Here is a 27946-nt window from a genome sequence, read left to right on the forward strand (position 1 = left end):
TGTGTGTGTGTGTGTGTGTGTGTGTGTGTGTGTGTGTGTGGAGTTCCCTGAGCTCCAGTTCCATTACCACTAACAGTCAGATTAGCTTTTATAAGGAAATAGTTACTTTAAAAAATATGGTCCACAACTATACAAACACATGGGAGGCATAATTCCCTTGCCCCTTTTGTAACACCTCAGTCTTTAGGGAGGGGAAAGGGATTAAGTTTATTCGCTTAGCTTATTTCCCATAGAGTACAGCCCCAGTTCCAAGCCCAAAACCCACCCTTGGGCTGGAGTCCAAGAAATCCTGGCTTTTCAGGCCTTCTGTGCTGAGCCGCCTGGTTGCACCATCCCGCTGCAATCCTGGCTTCCAGGTCATCAGGAATCCAGCTCCTATAGATCTCCTGTGGAGAACATCTCCAGGACCTGAAACGGAGGACAAACAACACAGAAGTGACCAAACACCTCCATGCCCGTTTTACAGAGCTAGGGTTAAAGAGGGAAGAGCAGAAGGAAGTCCTTCCTCTCTCTCTCTCTCTCTCTCTCTCTCTCTCTCTCTCTCTCTCTCTCTCTCTCTCTCTCTCTCTCATTCAATTCACATCACCCATGCTACAGATGACCTGGGTGATCTTCACTCTCTGGACACAGCAGGTAAGAGTGACCAAAAGGGAAAGGAACAGAAAAGAGAGGGTGAAGGGCTCAGTCTCACCAGTTCTAAAGATTCAGGTAGCCAATCAAAGAAGGTTACACCCCTCCCCAACATGGTAAGGGACTACATGTTAGGAAATCTGGGTATGTTCCAAAGGCCCCTCAGGGTGCCTCCGTGTTAGGAGAAGTGGGCATGCACAGACAAGCCTGGGTTAGAGTAGATAATGCTAATGTGGTTTTCTTTTTCTTTTCTTTTCTTTTTTTTTTTTAAATATCAAAAAAATTTATTATAAAGAAAGCCCAGAGGATTTAGACATTTCTGGCCAGAAGCGGGCTCCATCCCTATTCAGGAGGGTGGGCCCTGAGTGCAAGGGAAAGTGTGCTTTTATGCAGTTGAATTCGGCACGAAACCTCCCAGGCTGGGATTGGGCCAATCCTTCTCAGGTTACACCTTTCCTTACATGTTTCTCCTTGATATGTTCAAATATGTTCCCCTCCCTTGGTCATACGTCCCATGACTCGTTAATGAGGCTCTAATTTTATGCAGGGTGTGTCAGATAATAGTAATGAAGCTCATTAGGCAGGCGCACTAACATTTTTCAGGTGTCCTCAGATTGACCCTAACTGGTCTGAGCTGGCTCGACCCTTATCTTGATTTTGGGATCTTTTTGGAACAATCCACTTACTTTTTATTGGCTAAGCCCGAGCCCACCTGCAGTGTACTACTTCCTGGAGCTGTTGTTCTTTAAATCTCTGCATTATTCTACCTGTGGAAACGTAAGCCCTTCTAACTCTAACAACTCCCTCCTCTTCTTCTCAATAAGAATTATGTTTCCACACTTTTTGTTCCTGTTGTCTTTCCTCAAAGCATTTTAACATTAGTTAGCATTTTTCATCAGAGGAGGAGGAATGATCATTAACTCTCTCAGTCATCATCCTACCTCCACCTGATTCTAACCATCACTTTCAATGCCTTAGTGATGTTTCTACCTGGGACTGTGCTGCTGGGCAACATTTCATCAAGGGATTTTGGGGACTTAAAACAAAATGAGAGAAGAAAGGGAAGAGTTGACCGACGCATTGACAAATTAAAAAGGGGGCAGTCCCCTTATTAAGTACAGATACAGAGACGCAAAAGTAATGATAAATTGTCCATTTAAAGCTTCAGAACTCTCTTCTCATACCGCTGTCTGACACTCTGGACATCATCCGGTGAAGTCTTCTTGTCTAAGTGCTGTTCAAACTGTGTCCAGCAGACTCTCCTCCTGCAGAGATCCTTCTTCTTGTATCCACTCTCCTCAGCCATGCAGAAAAGTCGTTCTCCCGATCTTCCCATGAGAACACCTTCTTGCAGCTCATAATAGGTACAGCTCACAAACCTCTTTGCAGGTTGCTGACGTTATGGGTCAGTAGCTCAATCAGTTCGTTGTTAACCACACCTGGATTTAGACTAATTTCTTTAGTCCAGAGGTGTCTTCAATGGGACACTTAATCAGTAAGAGTTCCACCTCACAAAACTCCTTTGCCCAATATATTGGCTCTTGTGGTCTGCTGGCAGCTTCCCCAGTCCCCTGGACTTCTCCCACATGGTCCAAGATCAGGAGTTCAGTTGGGAAAGGCTCAATTCACCGAGACCACTGAAATACAGCGGAAGCGCTCTTCCCGGGATGTCTTACCCTGTCCACTCCGAAGTCTAGATCGAGCCCCACATTGGGCGCCAAATTGTTAGAAATAGGCTTGACACCAAAAATTTAGTATCAAGAAAATTTATTACAGAGAAAGTTCAGAGGATTTAGACATTTCTGGCCAGAAACGGGCTCCACCCCTCTTCTGGAGGGGTGGGCCCATGGTTTTCTAAGTCAATATATGGCTATACGTGTTAGTGGCCTCATTTCTATTTGAGTCTGACACCAAAATTAGAGATGAACAATTTGTTCATCAAGTCACCATATAATTTTCTCTAGGCACATACAAGCTTTAGTAATTCTCCCTGCTGAAAAATGTGAAGTCTACAAAGCATATGTGAGCAAAGGTTTGTGGGTTTTTGAAGAGCAGGATAATAACGTAAGAAATACACTTTCTTCTTCTTCTTCTTCTTCTTCTTCTTCTTCTTCTTCTTCTTCTTCTTCTTCTTCTTCTTCTTCTTCTTCTTCTTCTTCTTCTTCTTCTCCTTCTTCTCCTCCTCCTCCTCCTCCTCCTCCTCCTCCTCCTCCTCCTCCTCCCTGGCAATTGGGGTTAAGTGACTTATCCAGGGTCACACAGCTACTAATTGTCTGAAGCTGGCTTTGAACTCAGGTCTTCCTGACTCCAGGGCTAGTGCTCTGTTCATTGCACCACCTGCCTGCCCGTCATCACTTCTTTTTTTTTGTTAATTTTTTTTTCAATTTATGGAATAAAACAAGCATTTCAATAACAGTACAATAACAAAGATGACTATATATGAAATTGCAAATCAATGCATAACTTGCTATTCCTTTCAGATATACAACAAAATTATCACGTAAATTTCTTTTTTTTCTTCTCTCCCTGCCCCTTCTCCCCCAGAGATGGCTACCATTAGACACAAATAGGTATATATATGTAAAATTATTCTATACATACTTTTATTTATCAGTTCTTTCTCTGGATGCTGACAGTGTCTTCTTTCATATGTCCTTTATAGTTAATTTGTGTATTTATAATAGTCAAAATAACTTATTCATTCAAAGTCATTCTTAAAATAATATTACTGTTACTGTATATAAGGTTCACTTGGTTCTGCTCGTTTCTCTCTTCATTAATTAATTGCTTTCTATGTTTTTCTAAAATTATTGAGCTTATCATTTCTTATAGCACAGTAGTATTTCATCACAATCATATACCAAAACTTGTTCAGCCGTTCCCCAATTGATGGATATCCCTGCAATTTCCAGTTCTTTGGCACCACAAAGAGAACTGCTATAAACATTTCAGAACATATAAGTTCTTTTCCTTTTTTCCTAATTATCTTCAGAGATAGACTAAGTAGTTGTATTGCTGGATCAAAGGGTATAGGTATTTTAATAATTCTTTGGGCATAATTCCAGATTGCTCTCTGAAATGGTTAGATCAGTTCACAATTCCACCAACATTGAATTAGTGTCCCAATTTTTCCACAGCCTTTCCAACATTTGTCACTTTTCCTTCCTATTATTTTAGCCAATCCTTTAGTTATAAAATAACCTTTATCTGATAAACTGTCCGTAAAATTTCCCCCCCAATTTTCTGCTTTCCTTCTGATCTTGGTTACATTTGTTTTATTTGTACAAAAACTTTTAAATTTGATATAATCAAAATTATCCATTTTACACCTAACTTTCTTCTTTATCTCTTGTTTATTCATAAATTGTTTACCTTTCCATAAGTCTGATAAGTAATATGTTCCATTTTCTTCTAATTTTCTTGTAAAATCTCTCTTTATATCCAGGTAGTGTATCCATTTTGACCTTATCTTGGTAAGTGGCATAAGATATTAGTCTACGCCGAGGTTCTGCCATATTGCTTTCCAGTTTTCCCAACAATTTTTACCAAATAATCAATTCTTATCCCAAAATCTTAAGTCTTTACAGTTGTCAAATATGAGGTTATGATGTTCATTTGTTGCTATAAATTGTATGTCTACTCTATTCCATTGATTTACCTTTCTGTTTCTTAGCCAGTTCCAGATAGTTTTGATAACTACTAACTTATAATATAGTTTTAAATCTAGTGCTGCTAAACCTCCTTCCTTTACATTTTTTTCATTACTTCCTTTGATATTCTTGGCTTTTTGTTTTCCAAATGAATTTACTATTTTTTCTAATTTAGTAAAAAAAATTTGGACAATTTAATTGGGATGGCTTTAGATATATAAATTAGTTTTGCTAAAATTGTGATTTTTATTATATTGGCCCTGCATACCATGAACAATTAATATTTCTCCAATCACTTAAATACAATTTTATTTGTATAAAAAGTTTTTTACAATTTCATTTATATAGTTCCTGGGTTTGTTTTGGCAGATATACTCACAGATATTTTATATTATCTAGAGTTATTTTAAATGGGGTATATTTTACTATCTTTTCTTGCAGAGTTTTGTTTGTGACATATAGGAATGCTGATTATTTATGTGGATTTCTTTTATATCCTGCTACTTTGCTAAAATTATCAATTGTTTCAACTAACATTTTAGTTGAATCTTTGGGGTTTTCCAAGTATGTCATCTACAAAAAGAGATAGTATTATTACCTCATTCCCTATTCTGATTCTTTCTATTTCTTTTTTTTTCCTTATTGCTATTGCTAGGATTTCCAATATAATATTGAATAGTATTGGTATAATGAACATCCTTGTTTCACACCTGATCTTACTAGGAAGGCTTCTAGTTTATCCCCATTATAAGTAATGCTTGCTGATGGTTTTAGATAAATGCTTTTTATCAATTTAAGTAAAAATCCATTTATGCCAATATTTTCAAGTGCTTTTAATACAAATGAGTGTTGAAGTTTATCAAAAGTTTTTTTTCTGTATCTATGGATATAATCATGATTTTTTAAACTTTTATTATTGATGTAATCAGTTGCGTTAACAGTTATGTTAAACCATCCCTGGATTCCTAGTATAAATCCCACTTGATCATAATGCATAATCTTTTTAATATATTGTTGTAATCTTTTAGCTAGTATTTTATTTAGGATTTTTGCATCCATATTCATTAAAGAAATTGGTCTATAATTTTCTTTTTCTGTTTTTATTCTTCCTGGTTTAGGTACCAGTATCATATTTGTTTCATAAAAGGAATTTGATAGAATCCCTTCTTTACCTATTATTCCAAAATTATTTAATAAATAAATAAATTATTGTATACCTAGAAAGTTAGTTCTTTGAGGGAAAGAGATATGCCTTATACCCTTTGTATCCATACAGTAAATGGCATGCTTTAAGTTCCAGAAGAGTTTGGAATTGTTAGAGAAATCTATATGGCTCAAGGTATTTTGGAAAATGTCTCATGGAAGTTATGGCCAATGAAGATTATTATGAATAACAAATATTAAAAAGGATAACTGATCATAAGAATATTTCCTGCAGTTTTAGGCTATAGTACTTCTGTGTGTGTGTATTTAGTACTGGCATTGAACTGTTGACTGTGTTAAATTAGATTATAAATTGATTGGCAAAGGGGAAGAGGAGTACTCACCAGTTCTTCAACTGTCTTGGTCAGACCATCATTGACATTTGTATCCCGTTCTGAGCAGCACATTTTAGAAAGAGTGCTGACAAGCAATAATGCATTTAGGTGTCTAGAATGGTGGTTAGCATGTGAAACCATGCTCTAAGAGTACATTTGGAGAACCCGGGGAGGCTTAACCTGGACAATAATAATAATAAAAGATGTTTACTTAATACTTTAAAGGGGTTTTTGTTGTTGTTGTTGTTCAGTCAGTCATGTCTGATTCTTTGTGACTCCATACACCATAGCACATCAGGCACTTCTATCCTCTACTATCTCTCGAAGTCTGTCCAAGTTCATGTTCATTATTTCCATGATACTATTTATCCGTCTGATCCTCTGATGTCCCTTTCTCCTTTTGCCTTCAATCTTTCCCAACATCAGTATCTTTTCTGAGTCCCATCTTCTCATGATGTGGCCAAAATATTTAAAATTCAGTTTCAGTATTTGACCTTCCAGTGAATAGCCTGAATTTACTTTTTAAGTATTGACTGATTTGATCTCCTTGCTTACCAAGACATTCTCAAAAGTCTTCTCCAGCACCAACAGTTTAAAAGCATCAATTCTGTGGTGCTCAGCTTTCCTTATAGTCCAACTCTCACAGCCATACATTACTATTGGAAAAACCGTAGCTTCAACTATACGGACCTTTGTCAGCAGGACGATGTCTCTGCTTTTTACCATGCTGTCCAGATTTGCCATAGCTTTCCTTCCAAGGTGCAAGTGTCTTTTAATTTCATTGTAATAGCTTTCTGACTGGTCTGCTTGCCACAAGTCTCTCCCCACTGCAGTCCATCCTCCACTCATCTGTCAAAATGATCTTCTTAAAGTGCATGCCTGACCATGTCACCTCCTACTCAATAAACTCCAGCAGCTCCCTGTCACCTCCAGGGTCAAATACACAATTCTCTATTTGGTATTCAAAGCCCTTCATTACCTATTCCCCCCTCACCCTGCCAACTAATACTACCCCCCCACCAGTCTTCTTAGGCCTTATTTTCCCTCACCCTCATGTACTGTGTCATCCAGTGACATTTGTCTCCTTACTGTTCCTCCAACAAAACACTGCATCACTTGACTCTGGGAATTTTCGTCGTCCGTCTCCATGGCTGGAAGGCTCTCCTTCCTCGTCTCCACTCCTTCCTTCTATGGTTTCATTCAAGTCCCAGATACAATCCTACCCACTCTTCTTTAATTCTATTACCTTCACTCTATTGATTATTTTCAATTTATCCTACATATAGCTTGCTTATTTATAGTTGTTTGCATGTTGTTCCCTTATTAAACTGCGAACTTCTTGAGAGCAAGGACTACCTTTTACCTTTCTTTATATCCCCAAGACAACACAGTGATTGGCACATAGTAGGTACTTAATAAATGTTTTTTGACTGACTATAGTCACTGTAGTACCCTAAGCACGTCTCCCTCCCACAATTCATAGGCTGTGTCTACTCAAGGAATAACTACCCTAGGTTTAGGAGGTGTGGGTCCACATTTTCTAAAACCATAGCTCATGAGCATCCATTAATGTGATTGTCTTTAAAGGACTTTCAGAAAAGACAAATTAATTCAAAACAAAGTTATTTAACAAATTCATGTACAGAAGTAGTGATGGGGCAGCCAGGTGGTGCAGTGGATAGAGCACCAGCCTTGGAGTCAGGAGGACCTGAGTTCAAATCTGGCCTCAGACACTTACTAACTGTGCAGTCCTGGGCAAGTCACTTAACCCTGATTGTGTAAAAAAAAAAAAGTAGTGATAAAATATTTTACTCAAAAACCTAGGACGCACTGTTCCTAAAGTACGTATAACATTAATGGGCAGTGTGGACATGCATCAGAGACATATGTAGAAGTGCTTAGGTGTTAGGAATGTGTGTTGCTAAGGGGCATACATAGAGGGGTACAGACATAGAGATCACAAATGATTCACCCCTCTTTCATTTCCTGGTGACTATCTTACCTACACCTTGCCTTCACTCTGATTCAACCATTCTGTAGAGCAATTTGGAACTATGCCCAAAGGGCTAGCACTACTAGGCCTGTATCCCAAAAGAGATAAAAAACAAAAAGGAAAAGGACCTATATGTACAAAAATATTTATAGTGCTCTTTTCTCAGGGCAAAGAATTAGAAATTGAGAGTTGCCTATCAGTTAGGGATTGGCTGAACAAGTTGTGGTGCGTAATTATGATGGAATACTATTATCCTATAAGAAATGATGATGTTGTATTTATTCTCCTCCTCTTTTCCTTTCCTCCTTTGCAAACTTAGATTCTGTCCCTGGCTCTAATAGGTAAGATTTTTCCTTACCTTGCTGGGAGCCGAATCTCCAAACCACTTCCTGGAAGTCTCCACATCACACTACTATGTGTCCCTTCCACTACCTCATCCCTCAGCCTTTCCAGCTCAACTTTTATGTGTGGCCTTCCTCCATCAGAGTGTAAGCTTCCTGAGGGCAGGTACTATCTGGATTGCTTGTATTTATCCCCAGCATTTAGCATGGTTTTGGGCACATAATAAGCACTTAAGAAATACTTTTGTAACCTGGACTTGTCTGAGCACGCCCAGTTCATCTAAGTTGGAGGCATCTTGAAGGGCCTTTGGAGTATCTCCAGGTTGCCTAACATGAAGGCCTCTGTGTCCTGTCATGCGGGTCCCCTTCCAAAGTCTCCATTTATTTTTTTTTATGCTTCATTTAGTATTTTATTTTTCCCCAGTTACATGTAAAAACAATTTTTAACATTTGTTTTTAAAACTTTGAGTTCTAAATTCTCTCTTTTCCTCCCTCTCTCCCCACCTCCTCATTGAGAAGGCAAGCAATTCGATACAGGTTATACATGCATAGTCATGCAAAAGATATCCATAATAGTCATGTTGTGAAAGAAAACATAGACAAAAAACTCAAGAAAAGTAAAGAAAGCAAAACAAAGTATGCTTCAATCTGTATTCAGACACCATCAGTTCCTTCTCTGGGAATAGATATAAATTTTCATCATAAGTTCTTCAGAGTTGTCTTGGATCTATGTATTGCTGAGAACAGCTAAGTCATTCACAGCTGATCATCTTACAATATTGCTGTTACTTTGTACACAGTACATTTCACTTTGCATTGATCCATGCAAGTCTTTCCAGGTTTTCCTGAGAGCAACCTGCTCATCATTTCTTATAGTAAGTACAATAGTATTCCATAATCACATAACACAACTTGTTCAGCTATTCCCCAATTGATGGGCAACTCTCAATTTCTAATTCTTTGCCCCCAGTAAAGAGCGCTATAAATACTTCTGTACATATAGGTCCTTTTCCTTTTTGTTTTTTATCTCTTTTGGGATACAGGCCTAGTAGTGGTATTGCTAGATCAAAGGGTATGCCTGGTTTATAGCCCTTTGGGCATAGTTCCAAATTGCTCTACAGAATGGTTGAATCAGTTCACAACTCCATCACAATGCATTAATGTCTCATTTTTCCTATATCCCCTCAAACATTTGTCATTTACTTTTTCTGTCCTATTAGCCAATCTAATAGGTATGAGGTCCAAAGTCTCCATTTAAAGAGGGTTCAAAAGCGCAGCCAACTTTTCATTTCTCACCAGTAGCACTCTTGGGATTTGACTTCACCATCATTGTGCCCCTGTGCCAGATACCTTCTTCTTTCCACTCCGCCTTCCACTTTTCAAATTCTTTTTGCATGTTATTTTCCCCTATTAGATTGTAAGCTTCTTGAGGACAGGGATTGTCTCTTTTTTCTTATTTGTATCCTTACCACTTAGCACAGTACCTGGCACATGGTAAGTGCTTAATAAATGTTTATTGTATTATATTATAGATCAACTTGCTTGCAAAAGTATTAGCACTTTCATTTTCAGACTTATCATAAATATGAGTTGTTTATGTCTCATGTGCCACCACATCCCAAACAATATTAAACAAGTTTTCCCCCTGAAATCACCGTATTAGAACATTATAAAAAACATCAATAATGGAAATTTCCTAGCATAGCTTTAAAAGTAACTTTTTTTTTTTCTGGTGAAGACCAAAATTCAGCTAAATAAGAGCATGTCTTCAATTTTATTTTAAAATCTGCTTACAGAGAAAAGGGAATTGTCAGTTGGGCTGGCCATCAGTCCTATCTTCTGATATTTTCCTAATTTTTTCTCAAAGAAGTTAGTTTTCTCATCAAATGAAATACTCTACATGAAGTCAAATGGATTTTCTGCTTTCATAATCTTGTAAAAACCCAGTTCCAACTTGTCTCTCTGCTACAAATTTAATGTCTACTTTGTTAAAGTATAATTCATATCCATCAGCTTCACATGCAGAGCAAATCAAGAACTCCTGTTCTATTCCAATAGCATTAATGACTTTTTCTCTTATTTTTTTTTCCTCTGAAGATTTGTGTACCAGGTATTTGACTATTAAGCAAGCAAAATCACAGTGTAAATCTTCATCCTTACTATTAAGGCATTAAGCTTTTTTTCTTGAGCCAGAACATGAATTTTAAAAAAAGCAATAAAATAATATTTCTTCAACAGCTTCAAGTGCTACAAGATAGTGACCATACTTTGCTTCTTTGTCATCCAGTGCTAGATCCAGACTGCTGCAGATAATTTTTAGTAAAACCTGTTACCTCCTCAAATTTGTGTAAAGGATGTCTAGGCATCCCATGGTGTTTCTTGTATATAGAGCAGCCTCACTTGTAGTAGATGTTTTCCATTTTGCCCCTAGGACTCATGGGTAGAGGAGTGCTCCAGCTCTAAATTATAACATATGAACTAGGGAGTAAGAGCTCATTGAAGGCTTATATCTTCATTGGGCCCAGGGACACATCAGTTAAAGTTCTTCATTCATCAAGGGGTATGATTATGATACGTTTCTCTTGCATTGTGAAAATCTAAATGGGACCAGTGAGTCCACCTCTCCTGTTGCATCTTAGCTCGCAGTGAAGTAGAAAGAGTGCTTTAAAGGGTCAAAGGCTTTTCCCGAATCTCTACCTCCTGACAGTGTTAATCATACAGGTGGCCACTGCTTTTTTTTTCTTTGTTTATAATCAGACATAGGACAATATCAGGAGCAAACAACATAAACAAACAATGACAACTTTTGGGTGTAGCCAAGGTCAAACCTCTGTCTCCTCTTCTACCTATTTCTTCCCAAACTGGGCAGGAAGTAAAGAAGGGCCTACAGTGAAGATCCTATTATAGTGAATAATAGGTAAAGAAGGGATCCTACCAGACTGCTTTTATGAAATAAATATGGTACTGCTACCTAGACCAGGAAGAGTAAAAACAGAAAAAGAAAATTATGGACTAATTTCTTTAATGAATATGGATGTAAAAATCCTAAATAAAATACTAGCTAAAAGATTACAACAATATGTTATTGTTTTTATACATTTTATATGTTATGATCAAGTGGAATTTATACCATGAATACAGGGAAGATTTAACATAAGAAAAATTATTAACATAATTGATTACATCAATAATAAAAGTTTTAAAAGTGATTACATCAATAGATGCAGAAAAAGCTTTTGATAAAGTTTAATGCTTTGTGCAGACAATATGATGATATACTTGGAAAATCCCAAAAACTCAACTAAAAAGTTAGTTGAAACAATTAATAATTTTAGCAAAGTAGCAGGATATAAAGGAAATCCACATAAATCATCAGGATTCCTATATGTCCCAAACAAAACTCTGCAAGAAGAGATACTAAGGAATACCCCATTTAAAATAATTCCAGACAATATAAAATACTTGGGCTTATACCTGCCAAAACAAACCCAGGAACTATATAAACAAAATTATAAAAAACTTTTTATACAAATAAAATCAGATTTAAATAATTGGAGAAATATTAATTGTTCATGGGTACTCAGGGCCAATATAATAAAAATGACAATTTTACCAAAATAATGCCATCCCAATTAAACTACCAATTTTTTTTTACTGCATTAGAAAAAATAATAACAAAATTCATTTGTAAAAACAAAAAATGAAAAATATCAAAGGAAATAATGGGGAAAAATGTAAAGGAAGGTTATTTAGCATCCCATCAGTTCTGATTGCCACTGACCAGCACGAATAACTCATGAAAGTCTTGAGAGGAATGAGACAAGGGAGCAGTGCACAGAAACTGGCTGTACCACTCAGCACTGTTCATTCTTCCTTCCAAGCAGATGAGCAACCTGGAAGATCTGCCAGCTTTTTCTTCCCAGAATTCTCCAAGGTAAGTTCAAAAGACATCTGCAAATGGGAGAACTCTTGGCCAGCATTTATTATCTATTTCTGGAGACTGACATCTCTTGTAGCAATAGTGTCCAGTAAAGATCCCAGGAGCCAAGCTTGGATTTCATTTTTATTGAGGATACTCTTGATATACACATAGAGAATTTTCATGAAGGTTTTATAAAGATGAGACAAGATTCACATGTATTGGTAGTTGATGTCTTCTTGGTTGACCTTGGAGGGTAGGGGTGGTAAATAACACTGTCTGAAGTATTTTGCATTTTTGAAGACTTATCTATCTTTCAAATATTTTCCATGAAAAATTGACCCCTGGGTGGCTTCAAAATGGCTTCATTTAAAGTACAGATGTCCTCTCCACTTCAAGACCCTTATAAGTAATGAGGTCATGGATATTTAACTTGGAGTAGAAAAGGCTTGGGAGAAACATTAATAGCCATTTTTGTGATTGCAAAGAGTAGTCACAAGGGAAAACATAGGCAGCATGGTGTCATGGATAGGGCATTGGTTTTGGAGTCAGGAAGACCTGGGCTCAATTACCACTTCAGATATTTGTTAGCTGTGCCACCCTGAAGAAGTCATTTAAAATGTCATGCCTTAGTTTCCTCTTCTGTAAAATGGGGATTTGGCTTTTGATGGTCCTTTGCAGTTCTAAATCTATGATCCTATGATGTTAGGTTTGCCAGCTGGAAAGGCTTTGATTATGGTCCCAATATGAAGCTGAGTGTGCTGTCCAAGGACTAACAGTTAAGTACAGAGCAACTTATTACCAATAGCTTGGCCACTGAGCAATTTCTTTTCTTTCTTTCTTTTTTTTTTCTATGATAATTAGCCATATTGGATGAGACTCCCTGGGAATTGGATCACACCACAGTTCAGACCATTAGCTTGGGTTACTAAGCAACTTAGTTCAGATGGATACCCTGGGACTTAAGTGCAGGTTCCAACAAGTAACTACCTAACATGGAGAGGACCCCCCCTCCCATTCCCCTCAAGGAGTATAAGAAAATTGCCCTTCCTTCTCTTGGCCCCTCACCCTTTAGATTAAGGTAAGCTAATGGGGTGGGAGCTGCTTTGAGAGAAAGGTTGGTCATTGACAGTTTCCTTCTAGTGAAAAAGGCTGTGGGAAACAGAATTCTCTCTTTATCCTCCATGCCGCTACTGCTATATCTGTTGAGAGTAAAGTTGCCCTTTGAACCCAAACTGTCTGAGTGCCTGGTTGCTCCAGAGAAAAGCACAGTTTGAAGTTCCTGGTTACAATTGGTTGCCAAGCAGGCTTCATGGTTTTGGAAGGCTGGTAGTTAAGAGGAAGAGAATCCTTGAATGGTGGGATAGCCTAGTAAGAATTCAAATTCCATTGGCCCAAGAATAATGGACCTTGTGGGGTAAAGCTCATTAGGGGGACAGGAAACTCGTTCAATCAAACTTACAGGTATAATTGAGGTAGATTCTGAAGGAGAAAGATTGGGAAGTATGGATCACTGTAAGAAAGGCTGCTTCCTGGTTACTCTTCATACAAAAATTAGGGAAGCCTAATTCCTAAAGGATATAGAAGAGGGGCCCTAGGGCTGGTCCCCATTTGATTGGGAAAATATATCTTCAACTCCTTAGGAAATAAAGGCAGGAGCTGAGATGGGGCAGCTGTGCAAGTCCTCTTATTGGAGGAATAGGAAGAAGACCACCCAGTCTTTAGCATCAAATTAGCCTGGGGGCAGGCACCAATACAGGTGTCAGAGGCTGTAGAATAATATAGTGCCAAAGAACTGGGTGACGGCAAAGTAAATTCCAACACGGTTGTTCCTCCTCTGGATCCTTAATCTATAGAACAATGGCATAATCCCAGGGAATTTAAATAAGTTGACATATTAACAACTGACACATTAAATGCAGCAAATAAAATTAATAGAGCTCCAGTGTGGGAAACAGCCTTATTCCAAAGGATAGAGGGGGTCCGTAGTGATGTAGTAGCCCAGAAGAGAAACTTTCCTCTGGAAATTAATTTAATTTAATTAGACTGGTGGACTGACAACTGGGGCGTGGGGCGTGGGGCTGTGGGTGCTGTATACTTGTGTAATTTGATATTGCTGGCCTGGATCTATGAAAATAGCCAGATATGAGTCCACCTCCTCTGAGCCAGATTCCCAGTATAGCCAAAATGACCTCCTTGCAGGAGCTCCACTCACATGGAGGCTTTATTCATTTTGTCAGGTTAGGGTTAGAGTTTGGGTCGATATGGAAGCCCTGTTCATCTACTAATGATCAACCTTGCCATGATTCAAGATACAGCAACTGACCTACTCATAAATCTAGACAGCATAGTAGGGTGGTGGTTAAAGGCAGTGAGGGAACCCTAGGGCAAAGAAAAAGAATTGATGTCCCAATGGATGCTATGAAATAGGAGGAAAGGTGCTGAATGTACCACATTCTACTGGTGGCTGAGTAACTAGAGCTAAAAGACAAGGTAGAGAAAAGTATGGCCCTTGGTGAGGAGGGAGGTGGGGAGAGGAGTGGTATAACTGGAAGGGATTAAACAGGGATTCTTAATCCTTTTTCTGTGTAATTGACCCCTTTGGTATTGTGGTGAAAGGATGGACCTCTTCTCAGAATATTTTTAAGTGTATAAAACAAAATATATGAGATTACAAAGGAATCCAGTTATATTGAAATATAATGATCAAAATATTGAGTGAAAAATTCATGGATTCTAAGTTCATGAGCCAGCTAAGTGAAGCATTCAAAAGAATGCTAGCCTTGGAGTCAGGAAGATCTGAATTCAAATTCAGCCTCAGATACTTATTGCTGTAAGACCATGGGTAAGTCACTTAACCTCTTTCTGTCTCAGTTTCCTTAACTGTAAAATGGAGACCAAAACGACTGAGTATAGAGGCTTGCTGTAACAACCCTTCAGCTGACACTCCCAGTGGTTATTTCCAGTCTGGTCAATCATTGTGTAACATATTATACATGCATTATGAACTATGTTACACATTCACAGTAGTTAGTTAACAAATGTTTATTAAATGCCTACTTGTGCCAGGCATTGTGTCATGAGGACACAATTACAAATAAAAAATACAGGATTTTATAATCTAATGAAGCGAGACAACACACAAAAGAAAGCTGAAAAGTGGAAGGCAGAGAAGGTACCCCGAGCAAGAGCACGATGAGTTTCAAAGAAGTCCAAAAGCAGGGAAGCTGGGAGGAAAGGTCAGGCTTTAAACAGAGGCCCTGGGGCCCATGGCTCTGCCTTCAGAGCAGTAGCACACACAGACTATGCATATGTGTAATATGATAGAGTAGTCCTTAGAACACGTTCAGATTTGCCTTTCTTAGTGAATTATACAGAGCATACACAGATATTCACTGGCTGCTTCCAGGCCAACATGTGGAAATTTTGAAAATCCTGTTTCAAGTCATGAATATCTGGGAAACTGGAAGGATGATAACCAATAGATGGAACTCAAAAAATACTCAAATAGATCTGTGATCTCATTAACTTGGATGTTCCCTTTAGTAATACAGATTATAATTTTTGCCTGATTATTGTTTGTCTCTTTTCCATGTCCTCCCATAAATGCATGGCTGGAGGTCCACCAATGTGCTCGAGGCCTTCTTGGCTTTCTCTTGACGTTTTGTCATCCACCTGTTATCCTTTGCCCTTGCCATGAAATCAGCCTATTTTCATGTTCTATTCTGTGTTTCCACAATGACATCTTTTACTCCTGTTCTTTGCAATTCTTCATTAATGATATGCTGCAGCTTGGTCACAAACACAACGTGTTTCTTCGTTGTTCTGTGCAATAATCATTTTCAATTCTGTGGAGACTGTAGTTTCAGGCCTCAAAGTCATACAACACTGGTAGAATACTGGTATTTTAAAAATCAATCTTTGTTTCTAGGGCTTGTATGAGGTCATTAAAAGCATTTTGTCCCCAGATGACAAATGGTCAAAGGATACGAACAGGCAGTTTTCTAAGGAAGAAATCCAAGCTATCAATACTCATAAGAAAAAACAATGTTTCAAATAATGAGAGAAATGCAAGTTAAAGCAACTCTGAGGTTCCACCTCATGCTCATTAGATTGGCCAAGTTGACCAAAAAAAAAAAAGGGAAAATGACAAATGTTGGAAGGAGGACTGTGCAAAAACAGGCACATTAATACACTGTTGGAGGAGCAGTGTATTGGTTCAGCTATTCTGTACCAAACATTTTAAAACTATAGCTCCCCCCTCCCCATGACTATATACTAAACTGTGCATTTCTTTTGACCTAACAATAGCTCTTCTAGATCTATACCCCAAGGAGATCAAAGGAAAAAGCAAAGGGCCATATGTGTAATAAGAGTCTGGTGTATGTGCAAAACCCTGCAGGTGGTGTCTCCATGTGGAGAGCACCAGGGCGAAGAGAACGTCTGTCCATGTGGAGTTCTCTAGGGTCTAGTTGTGGGAGGATCATGATGATGTATAAGGGAAGTGTCTTGGAGAAAAAGACTGGAGACATTCTGTAACTAGTTTCTGGTTGACTAACCATGTGTTGACGATGAGGCTTTCTGATTGTCTACAAAGGTATTCAAAAATGTTTGTCCTGGTAGCCAGGTATCTCAATCGGAACAATATAAATGCTTTGGGGAGCAAGAGCAATCTTTAGGAGGACCTTTGAGTTCCCTATCTAGTGGAAGCTAAAACAAGGACTCATCTAGCAGAGATGAAAAGGAGGCCTTTGGATACGAAATTGGAAAGAACAGTCCTATATACGAACTGAGCTAAGTTGAGGTTATCTCTGTTATATTTCAATGAATCATGAATGATTTTGCTGTATGTATGGGAGACATCTTGTTAGGAAGGAGTGTTTAAGATGTTTTGTCCTACTAATTAAATACTTTTTATAATTAACAAATAGTAAGTAAAATTGGATCTTATTTTCTCAGCATCGTTCATTCAATTTTGTGAAGGTAGAGATGTGGTCCCACTGTGAAACATCACTTGTGAAAACCTGCCTATTTCCTACTAAAACCCTCATCAAGGATATCTGCTATGTGTGTAGATTATCAAACATGGAATTATTAAGTTCAATTATTTCTGACTCTTCCTTGTCTAGTCCATCTCACTGATACATTTTTCTACTTTTAAAATCATTACAAAATGATTTGAATTATTACTAATTTATTATGTATTTTGGGGTCTGGTGGTATCTATTTTGGGGTCTTAGGTATTCTCAAAAAATTCAGACTAACTAGCGGTGTTAAAATCATCATGTCTTTATTTGCCATATTTTAGCTCACACAAGGGAAAGTGTCAGACTTAATGGAACACTGGGAGGAGGGCAGGATCAACAGAGTAGGTAGGCAGGGACAGCAAGGGAAAGTTAGAATCTGAGCCTTCAGTCTGGTGGTCTCTGGCATGATGAAAAAGAGGATGCAACAGTAGTGCTGAAACAAGCTTCTCTTTAGCATTTGCCATTCCTAGTTTCAGTTCTCTGGTCACTCCTCAGAATCAGTGTGACAACTGGCTGATCATCTTCTACACTCTGGCAGCATAACCCTCCCCTGACACTAGGATTGGGAGCTAATGACTCCCAGATTATAGCCACAAACTGATCTCCCCATCTAGAATTACAAGAAAATCCTCAATTCTATGGCATACCGTCTACCTACTGGCCTACGTTAGAGATGATCAACTTTTGTAGCAGACCGTAAGGAGGCTAGGACAGAACTTTACAGATATGGGCATGGTCTCAATCAGGTGAGTCTGACTGATTTCCTCTCCTAGGTAGGGAGGCACCATGATGCATTAGGAGACAAATTTATAGCATAGAAGTTTCCAGAAAAAAGGGAATGATGCCAGGAAGGAAGTAGGTCTAGATTAGAGGCATTTGCTCAAAAGATAGAATAAGAATTTTAAAACAAAAATTTTGGGGTTCTTCTTTAAAAATTATTATTTTTTAAACCATTCTTTTCTTTTTAAATTGAATTTCAGATTCTTTCCCTCCATCCCACCCCTTCTCTACCACTGAGAAGGCAAGCAAAATGATGTCAATTATACATATCAAATGATACAAAACGTATTTCCATATTAGCCATATACCAAAAAAAGATATTCATGTATGTATGTATATATATATATATATATATATATATATATATATATATATATGGAATGAGAAAATCATACTTCAATTTTCAATCTGAGTTCATTCTTTCTTCCTGGAGGTAGACAGCACATTTTCATCATGAGTCCCTTAGGGCTGTCTTGGATCACCATATTGAACAGAGCAGCCAAGTCCTTCACAATTGACCATCATTATAACATTGCTGTTATTGTGTCCAATGATCTTCCAGTTCTTATCACTTTATTTGCATCAGTTCATATAGATCTTTCCATGTCTTTTCTGAAACCACTGCCCTAATCATTTCTTTTATTTTTGAGTGTCATTCAATATTTAATTTCCCCTAATTACGTATAAAAGCATTTTTAACATTCTTTTTTTTCAAATTTTGAGCTCCAAATACGCTCCTCCCTCACCACCCTCATTGAGAAGTCAAGCAATTTGATAGAGGGTATACATGTGTAGTCATGCAAAACACATTTGTACCTCATCATTTCTTATGGCACAATCATACTCCATCAGAATCATGTGCCACAACTTGTTCAGCCATTTTCCAATTGATGAGCATCCCCTCAATTTCTAATTCTTTGCCACCACAAAAAGAGATGCTCTAAATATTTTTCACATGTGGGCCCTTTTCCTTTTTCTCTGATCTCCTTGGGGTACACACCCTGTAAAATTATTGCTGGGTCGAATGGTATGCATAGTTTTATAGCTCTTTGGGTATAGTTCCAAACTGCCAGCATGGTTGGACCAGTTCACAACTCCACCAAGAGTTTATTGGTATACCTATTTTCTCCACTCTACCATTTGTCATTTCTGATGGGTATGATGTTGTACCTCAGAGTCATTTTAATTTGCATTTCTCTAATCAATAGTGATTATATGAGATACCTTTAATTTCTTCTTTTGAAAACTTCCTGTTCATATCCTCTGATCATTTATCAATTGGAGAATTTATTTTTAGTTTGACTCAGTTCCCTATATGTTTGAGAGATGATGCTTTTATCAGAGAAACAGGCTGTAAAATTTTTTCATACTTTTAATAAAATGTGATTTCCTTGATTCTTTTAATTAACTAATTATTCAAAATAATCAATAAATTATTTGTTTTGTCTGAGATCATGATTGCTACCCCTGCCTTTTTTAATTCCATTGAAGTATAATAGATTCTGTCTCAGCTCTTTATTTTAACTCTGTATGTGTGTTTCTGTTTCAAGTGTATCTCTCATAAACAACATATTGTTGAATTCTGGTTTCTAATCCATTCTTCTATCTGCTTCCATTTTATAGGTGAACTCATCCCATTCACATTCACAGTTATGATTACTAACTGTGTGTTTCCCTCCATCCTATTTTCTTCTGTTTATCTTCCTCTCTGTTTTTATCCTCTCTCTCCCTATAAAGTCTGTTTTGCTTCTGACCACCGTTTCCCTTAATTTGCCCTCCCTTTTATCATTCCCTCCTCTTCCATATCTCTTATCCTCTTTCTCTCCCATTTTTCTACTGGGTAAGATAGATTTCTATACTCAACTGAGTGTTTATATAGATAGATAGATAGATAGATAGATAGATAGATAGATAGATATAGATATAGATATATTCTTCTTTCTTTGAACCAATTCTGATGAGAGTGAGGTTCAAGCATTTTCCTTTTTCAAGCACTTCCCACTTCCCCTCCGCTATGAACACTTTTCCTTGTGTGCCTGTTTTCTGTAAGAAAACTTCTTACTCTACTTGTCCCTTCCCTCTCTTATCAGTGCATCTCTCTTTCTCACCTTTTTTTTTAAGATCATCCCAACATAATTGACTCACACCCACACCCTCTGTCTCCGCATACTCCAACTACCCTAATAATGATAAAGTTCGTGGGAATTACATGTATCATCTTCTCATATAGGATTGTAAGTAGTTTAACTTTATTAAGTCTCTTATGATTACTCTTTCATTCTACCTTTTTATGTTTCTCTTGAGTCTTTTGTTTGAATGTCAAATTTTCTATTCAGCTCTGGTCTTTTCAACAGGAATGCTTGAAAGTCCTCCATTTCATTATATATCCATTTTCCCCTCCCCCCTCCCCGAAGTATTATACTCGGTTTTGCTAAGTAGGTTATTTTTGGTTGTTATACTAGATCCTTTGTCTTCCAGAATATTATATTCCAAGCCTTCTGCTTCTTTAATATGGAAGGTGCTAAATCTTGTGTTCTTGACTGTGGCTCCACAATATTTGAATTGTTTCTTTCTGGCTGCTTGCAATATTTTTTTTCCTTGACCTGAAAGCTCTGGGATTTGGCTGTAATATCTGGGAGTTTTCATTTTGAGATCCTTTTTAGGAGGTGATTGATGGATTTTTTTTTTTCAATTTCTGTTTTACCTTCTTGATCTATTGGGACTGTTTTCCTTTATAATTTCTTGAAATAAGATGTCTAGGCTCTTTTTTTGATTATGGCTTTCAGGTAGTCCAATCATACTTAAATTCTCTCTCCTCTATATATTTTTCAGGTTAGCTTTTTTTCCAATGAGATATTTCACATTTTCTTCTATTTTTTTCATTCTTTTGACTTTGTTTTATTGTTTCTTGATGTCTCATAGAATCACTAGTTTCCACTTGCCCAATTCTAATTTTTAAGGATTTCTTTTCTTCAGTGAGCTTTTCTACCTCTTGTTCATTTGGCCAATTCTGCTTTTTAAGGAGTCTTTTCTTCACTGTATTTTTGTATCTCCTTTTCCATTTGGCCTATAACTACTTTTTAAGCAGTTATTCATCAGTGAATTTTTGTGCCTCTTTTATCATCAGGTCAGTTGTGTTTTTTAAGGTGTTCAATATTTTTTGTGCCTTTTTTTTTTAACCAAGCTGTTAACTCTCCTTTCATAATTTTCTTGATCACTCTCATTTCTTTCCCCAATTTTCCCTCTACCACTCACCTCTTTCTTTAAATCTTCCAGGAATTCTTGTTGGGCTTGTGTCCAATTAACATTTTTTTCTTTAAGGCTTTTCTTGTAACTAATTTCACATTGCTGCCTTCTTCTGAGTTCATGCCTTGGTGTTTTCTGCCACCACTTTCTATGATTAGGTTCTCTTTTTGTTGTTTGCTCATTTTTCCAGCCCGTTTCTTGACTTTGAACTTTATGGTGAAGTTGGACTCTGCTCACCTAGGGGTGGGGAGGCACCCCTCAAGCTTCAGCCTCTTTCATGCTACTATTTTCAGAGCTAGTTCTGGGTATCTGCAACTTTTGAGGGCTTCCAAGATGGTATAATCTGGAGAGAGGTGTAGTTGTTACTCTCTTGGTCTGTACTCTGGTCTTTACCCAGGAAGGGCCCCTCATTCCCTACAGCTACAAGCACTAGCACTCTTCTTCGCCATAGGATTGTGACCAAATTCCCTGTTCTCCTTCAGTCACAAGATTAAGCTTCCTCTCTGCCTTGGAACTGTAACCAGGGCCCTTTTCCTTTTTGTCTGATCACAAGTGCTTCTCTGCACCCTGGGACTCTGACCCACAACAATGTATGGGCAATAGATATGCCAAATGACACCAGCTATACTCAGTGTCAGCAAAGGGTCCCTTTAATATCTTTCTGACCAGGGGCAGCTAGGTGGCACAGTGGATAGAGCATTGGACCTGGAGTCAGGAGGACCTGAATTCAAATCCAGCCTCAGACACTTGACACTTACTAGCTGTGTGACTTTGGGCAAGTCACTTAACCCCATTGCCTAGCCAAAACCCCAAATAAAACAAAATATCTTTCTGACCAGTTGTCCACCCATCTTTCCATCTCTGGGCTGAGAGCTTCTGAAGCTGCTGCTCCTGTCACTGTTGCAACCACCTCTGGTGCTGCTGCCCCTTGTGCTCTGGGCTGGTCTCTACCTCAATGTCACAGACCTCTCCTGCTGACCTCTGAAGTTGTCTTAGACAAGGAAAATGTCTCACGCTGCTCTTTTGTTGGCTCTGCTTTTCCAAAATTTGATTTGAGGAGTTATTTTAAAGCTGTTTGGAGGGGAATGTCAGGAGAGTTCAGCAGGGTTGCTGCCTGTAATAGACCATCTCAACTCCGCTTTGTTTTTTTCTGATTGCAATAATTAGATTGTGTGTATTGCCCCATTGGTCCATCCTCTATGCCACTCAAGCAGTGAGTACATGTTTCAGCTGTCATGTTGTTTGTTTTTCAGATAGCTCTTCCATTTCTCAGGCACTGATATGGTAGGAACAACATCTTAGGAAAGACCAGTTTTCCCCTAAAAGGCAATGAAACTATCCCTGAGACTTAACTGATTCAGAGGACTAAGACTCTAACTGTTGACTGTTCTTGACCATCTAAATATAATATGATATGATATGATATGAATGATACGATATGATACAATATATGATATGATATGATATAATATGATACGATATAATGTAATATAATATGATATGGTGTGATACGGTACGATACGATATGAATGATACGATACAATACACGATGTGATATAATATAATATAATATAATACAATATAATGATATGATATGATATAATATGATATGATATGATATAATTAATATATCATATATAATATAATATAATAATGTAATGTAATGTAATGTAATGTGTAATGTAATGTAATGTAATGTGATATGATATCCCAGAGCACAAGGAATTGGAAGCTCTTCAGGTTTAACATATTCTTTTGACTTGCTGGACCACTGTGGCAAAAGCAGAAGAAGAGATGGCTGTGCCCAAATGAATTAATGCTGTTTCCTTGAGCCTTTCCATGATATTGTTAGATAAACTTATTTTTTTTAGTATTATATGCTCTATGAGCATCTCATTTCTTTTCAATCCTGAGAGTCTCATGGGGCTGGCTTGAATCAGGCCCGCTACAGTACAAATGTAAAAAACAAAGTTAACTTTCTTTAGATCTACCTTTGAGTTGAAGGGTTCGGTGCTTCCTTGAAGCCCTTGGCCAGCACTGTCCTTTATCTTCCTCTCAGGAAGTCTAGATTATAGATATTGAGCATTAAGCTTAATTCCTATAGTGCTATCCATATTTTGAACAAGATAGAGCTTATCCTACTAATCCTGTAACTCCAGATATATTTGCCTGGTCTGGATATAACAGGGCCAATGGTTAGACTAGCCTTCCAAAGTCTCTTCCAACTTTGAGATGCTGTTGATTCTGTGAAATCTCAGTATACAAGGTCAATAGGAAATCATTATGTGGTCAATCCAGAAGACAAACAAAAAACAGATATCTCAAAACTGAAATCACCTTTAGCATGCAAATGACTTGAAAATTTCACTTAAAGACTTCCTTGTTCCTAGTTTCTACTCCCATTCCAAAACACCTCCCAACCCAAAAGCCTTTTTGACCTTGAAACAGGGCCTAAGGAATTTTAGCTCCAGTAGCTATTTTTCAAAGAACCTTGAAGGCCTTGAGATAAGGACTTTAAAAAGTGATGCTGTCCCAGCTACAGCTATGGCATTGTTAGCTTCCCACTACAAAATATGGAGCTAGGTATTGGGAATTAGAATATGCAGATATGTAGTAGAATGTAGTACTTAAAATCCAAATCTGTGAGAAATAAGCCCAGGAAACCTAAAGAAATTAAAATGCTCCTGTTCTCAAGAAATTAGTAACATTGGTTCAGTTACTAGTTACAAATTAAATCATTCCAGCACTCCAGCTGTTCCAAGATTAAGAGAGCATATTATGTGTATTCCCAAGGAGAGGACCTTGAAATGTTTTCAAAACTTCAGAAGTGTAGGCTATTTCAAAATGGATAGAACAAAAGTTCCTTGAGAGGAATCAATTACCCAAAGGATGAAAGAAAATTGTTTTGAAAATCCCCCAAAGGGAGATCTCTTTAAATTTTTTTTTTTGCATCACATAGAAAAATATTTATTCTTCTCATTTTGCATTAAAAAGAGCCTTTACATCAAAAGATCATTATATGTGCTTATATGATGCATAACAAAGATAAATTCAGCTCCTTTTGCTCAAGAATTAGAAATACTTCTCCTAACTATGGATTTTCCATTTTAATTTTTTCACTGAATGGAAAGGAAAGGAAAGAATGTTATTATTGTGCAGGGTAAAGTTTGTACTTTGATTAGACCTCCACATTCACTTCTAAGCACAAAATGTACAGGTGCAGTTTTCTCAAGCACCAAGATTAAAAAGCATTCAAGTATCTATGATTTTTTTTAAAATGTATTTTTGGTGATACTAGCTCAACGTTGAAAATAATTGGATTGGACTAAAAAGATATTTGGCATTGCTCACAGTTCAGTTATTGTCTTGCTTTTATACTTGGCCATGCAATTAAAACTTCTTTGGAGATGCCCTTATTTTGAACTCTAAAAGAAAAAAAAACAACCCCAAAACAACAAAAAACCACTTGCATGAAATGCTGTGTTAGCACGTGACTTCCTTAATGACACTTCAAACAAGTCATCCATCTATCTTAAACAAATTTAAGAACAAGATTTGAACAAACAATAAATTCATTATTGACTAATGTTCCTGGGAATAGCCCAAAGAAGAATGAAAAGGTATATGTTGTATACTGAATAGGCACCAGAAATGAAGGCAGCTAGGTAATGCAGTGCCCAGAGCACCGGGCCTGGAGTCAGGAAGTCCTGAGTTCAAATATGACTTCAGATACTTACTAGCTGTTTCACCCTGGGCAAGTCACTTCTGTTTGCCTCAATTTTCTCCACTGTAAAATGGGAATAAAAATATTCCTCTGTGTTGTTGTGAGGATCAAATGAGATAATATTGTAAAAAGTGCTTAGTACAGTGCGTGGCACATAGTAGGTACTTAAAAAAATGCTTATTCCTTCCCTCTTCCCAAGGTGTGGAAGTGAGAAGGTATAATCTGACAGTGACATCAGAAATGAGCCTTTTGATCTCCTTATTTTTCAGTGCTCTCTTTCTCCTCTTATCTTATACTTATCTCTTTACATGTTGCTGCCCCCTAGGAGAATGTGAGTTCCTAAAGCGTGGAATGTTTTTCATTTCCTTTGTATCCCCAATGCTTAGCACAGTGTTTTGCATGTAAATGGTTAATAAATATTTGATGAATTGTACTAGATTGCTACATACAGTAAAAGGAGAGAGAGAGAGAAAGAGAAAGAGAGAGAGAGAGAGAGAGAGAGAGAGCGCGAGAGAGCGAGCAGTCTGGAAGATTCAGCTCTTCCCCTTTTTCTGTTGGGAAGGGGAGTACCCAGCCAAAATTTACCTTTACGGTATCACCTAGTGGTTTCATGTAAACATGTTGTCTGCCCCAGATAAAATATTAGCTCCCAGAGGGTACAATTTTTTTTCTTTAATCTTTGTATTCCTAGCACCTAGCACAGTGTAGCTCTTAGGAAGCACTCACTAAATGTTTGTTGATTCATTAATTGTAGTCAGTTAATAAACATTTATCAAGCTCCTGATGTGTGCGAGGTACTGTTCTGAGTGCTGGGGATACAAAAAGAGGCAAAAGACAGTCACTGCCCTCAAGGAACTCATAATCTAATGGGGTGAGAGAGTGGGGGAGAAATGAGGAGAAAACAAGCAAACAATATATATGAACAAGCTACATACAGGATAAATAGGAAATAATTTACAGAGGGAAAGCATTAGAATTAAAAGGGGGTGGGAAAGGCTTATAGTAGAAGATAAGATGAGATGAGGGGGCAGGTAGGTGGCACAGTGGATAAAGCACCGGCCCTGGATTCAGGAGGACCCGAGTTCAAATCCAGCCTCAGACACATAACACCAGCTGTGTGACCCTGGGCAAGTCACTTAACCCCACTGCCTAACCAAAAGAAAAAAAAAAGAAGAAGATGAGATGACTTGAAGGAAGTCAGAGAATCCAGGAAGTAGAGATGAGGAAGGAGAACATTCTAGATAATGGGGGGGGCAGCCAGAGAAAGTATACAATATATAGAAAAAGAGTATCTTTTTCATGGTACAGCAAAGAGGCCTGTGTCACTGGATCAAAAAGTCTGTTGGGGGATGTAATGTGAAAGAGTACTGAAAAGCAGTAGGTTATGAAAGGCTCTGCATGCCAAATGGAGGGTTTTTGTATTTTATCATGGAGGCAGTAGTGAGCCACTAGAGTTATTTGAGCAGGAGAAGGTAATGTGGCAAACCTTTCTCTTTTGGAAAATCACTTTGGTGCTTGAATGGAGGATGGATTGGAGTGGAGAGAAACTTGAGGCAGGCAGTCCCACCAGTAGGCTACTGCAATAGTCCAAGTATGAGATGATGAAGGCCTGCACCAAAGTGGGGGCAGTTTCAGGAGAGAGAAGGGGAAGTATTTAAGAGGCAATGGTAAGATCAATAGGCATCAGCAACAGATTGGATACAGGGGTGAGAGATAGTGAGGAGTTGAGGATAACTTCTAGGTTGTAAGCCTGAAGGCCGGGGAGGATGGTGTTGCCCTTGAGAGTAACAGGGAAGGTAGGAATTGGAGAGGGTTTAGGAGGAAAGATAATGAATTAAGTTTTGGATATGTTGGGTTTAAGATGTCTACTAGATATGCAGCTTGAGCTGTCTGAAAAGCATTTGGAGATGTGAGAGTGGAGGTCAACAGAGAAATTAGGGCAGGATGGGGAGATCTGAGAATCATCAGCATAGAGATTGTAATTTATAGGAGCTGATGAGATTACCAAGTGAAGTAATATAGGGGGAGAAGAGAAGAGGGCCCAGGACAGAACCCTATGAGACATCTAACCCTGATGTAGCTTAGGGGGCATGACTTGGATATGGGTCAAGCAGTTAGATAGATAGAAAGAGAACCAGTAGAAAATGTTGTTCCAAAAGCTTAGTGAGGAGAGAGTATCAAGAAGAATAGAGTGTCAAATTCAGCAGAGAGGTCAAGACAAATGAGGCCTGAGAAAAGGTCATTGGATTTGGCAATCAAAAGATCACCAGTACCTTTAGAGAGAGGAGTTTTGGTGGAATGATGAGGTCAGAAACTGGATTATAAAGGATTAAGAAGAGATAATGTTAGAGACCTGGAGGCTCCTATTATACATGGACCTTTCGAGGAGTTTGGCCAGAAAAGGAAGAAGAGGTATAGGACAATAGTTAGTGTGGATAGAAGGATCAAGGGAGGGTTTTTTGGAGGATGGAGTAGTCATGGGCATGTTTGTAGACAGTAGGGAAGGACTCAATAAGAAGAGAGAGATTGAAAATAAGTGACTGAGCGAATAGGGAGGTCCGAGACAGCAATCAGCAAGAGTTAACGGGGTGGAATTGGATCACTTGAGTGGGTAGAGGTGTTAGTCTTGGTAAGCAGTAAGGCCGCCTCTTCATAGAAGATGGGGGGTCAGTAGGGAGATAGTGGCAGAAGACATCTGAGTGACATGAGGTAATGAAGGGAGCTCTTGGCAAATGACCTCAATTTTTTCAGTTAAATATAAACCAAGGTTCTCAGCTTAGAGGGTGAGGGAGAGGAAGCCATGAGAGATTTGAGAAGGGACGAAAAGCTTTGAAAGTGCGGCTGTGGAGAATGAGATAGTGAGCTGACAAGGGACATATAGTAGGATTGCCCAGGAACAGTTAGGGCCCATTTAGATTATATAACATAAATTTATAGTGGACCCTGTCAGAATGGTTGTGTGATCTTCTCCCCCTTTGTTCAGAAGCATGAGTGTAGGATCAAAAGTAGCAGACAGTGGCAGTGATCCAAGGCTGAAGTTTAGCAGGGCTTAATTGTACATAGGATAAGGGGGTCAGGGACTCAAGAGAAGAGACTAG

At 38.1% G+C, this 27946-nt stretch overlaps 1 long non-coding RNA gene across 1 annotated transcript in view; it reads right to left on the reverse strand.

The window, feature by feature from the left end:
- Positions 1 to 219: 219 nt before the first annotated feature.
- The window catches only part of LOC110214908 (uncharacterized), an 84074-nt gene continuing 56347 nt past the window's right edge, over positions 220 to 27946 (reverse strand). The window contains exon 3 of the long non-coding RNA XR_002326386.2: positions 220 to 408. This is a non-coding gene — a long non-coding RNA (uncharacterized LOC110214908). The remainder of the gene's footprint in view (positions 409 to 27946) is intronic.

The sequence above is a fragment of the Phascolarctos cinereus genome, unplaced genomic scaffold (assembly GCF_003287225.1).
Source record: "Phascolarctos cinereus isolate Bilbo 61053 unplaced genomic scaffold, phaCin_HiC Scaffold_726;HRSCAF=1367, whole genome shotgun sequence".
NCBI classification, from domain to species: domain Eukaryota; kingdom Metazoa; phylum Chordata; class Mammalia; order Diprotodontia; family Phascolarctidae; genus Phascolarctos; species Phascolarctos cinereus.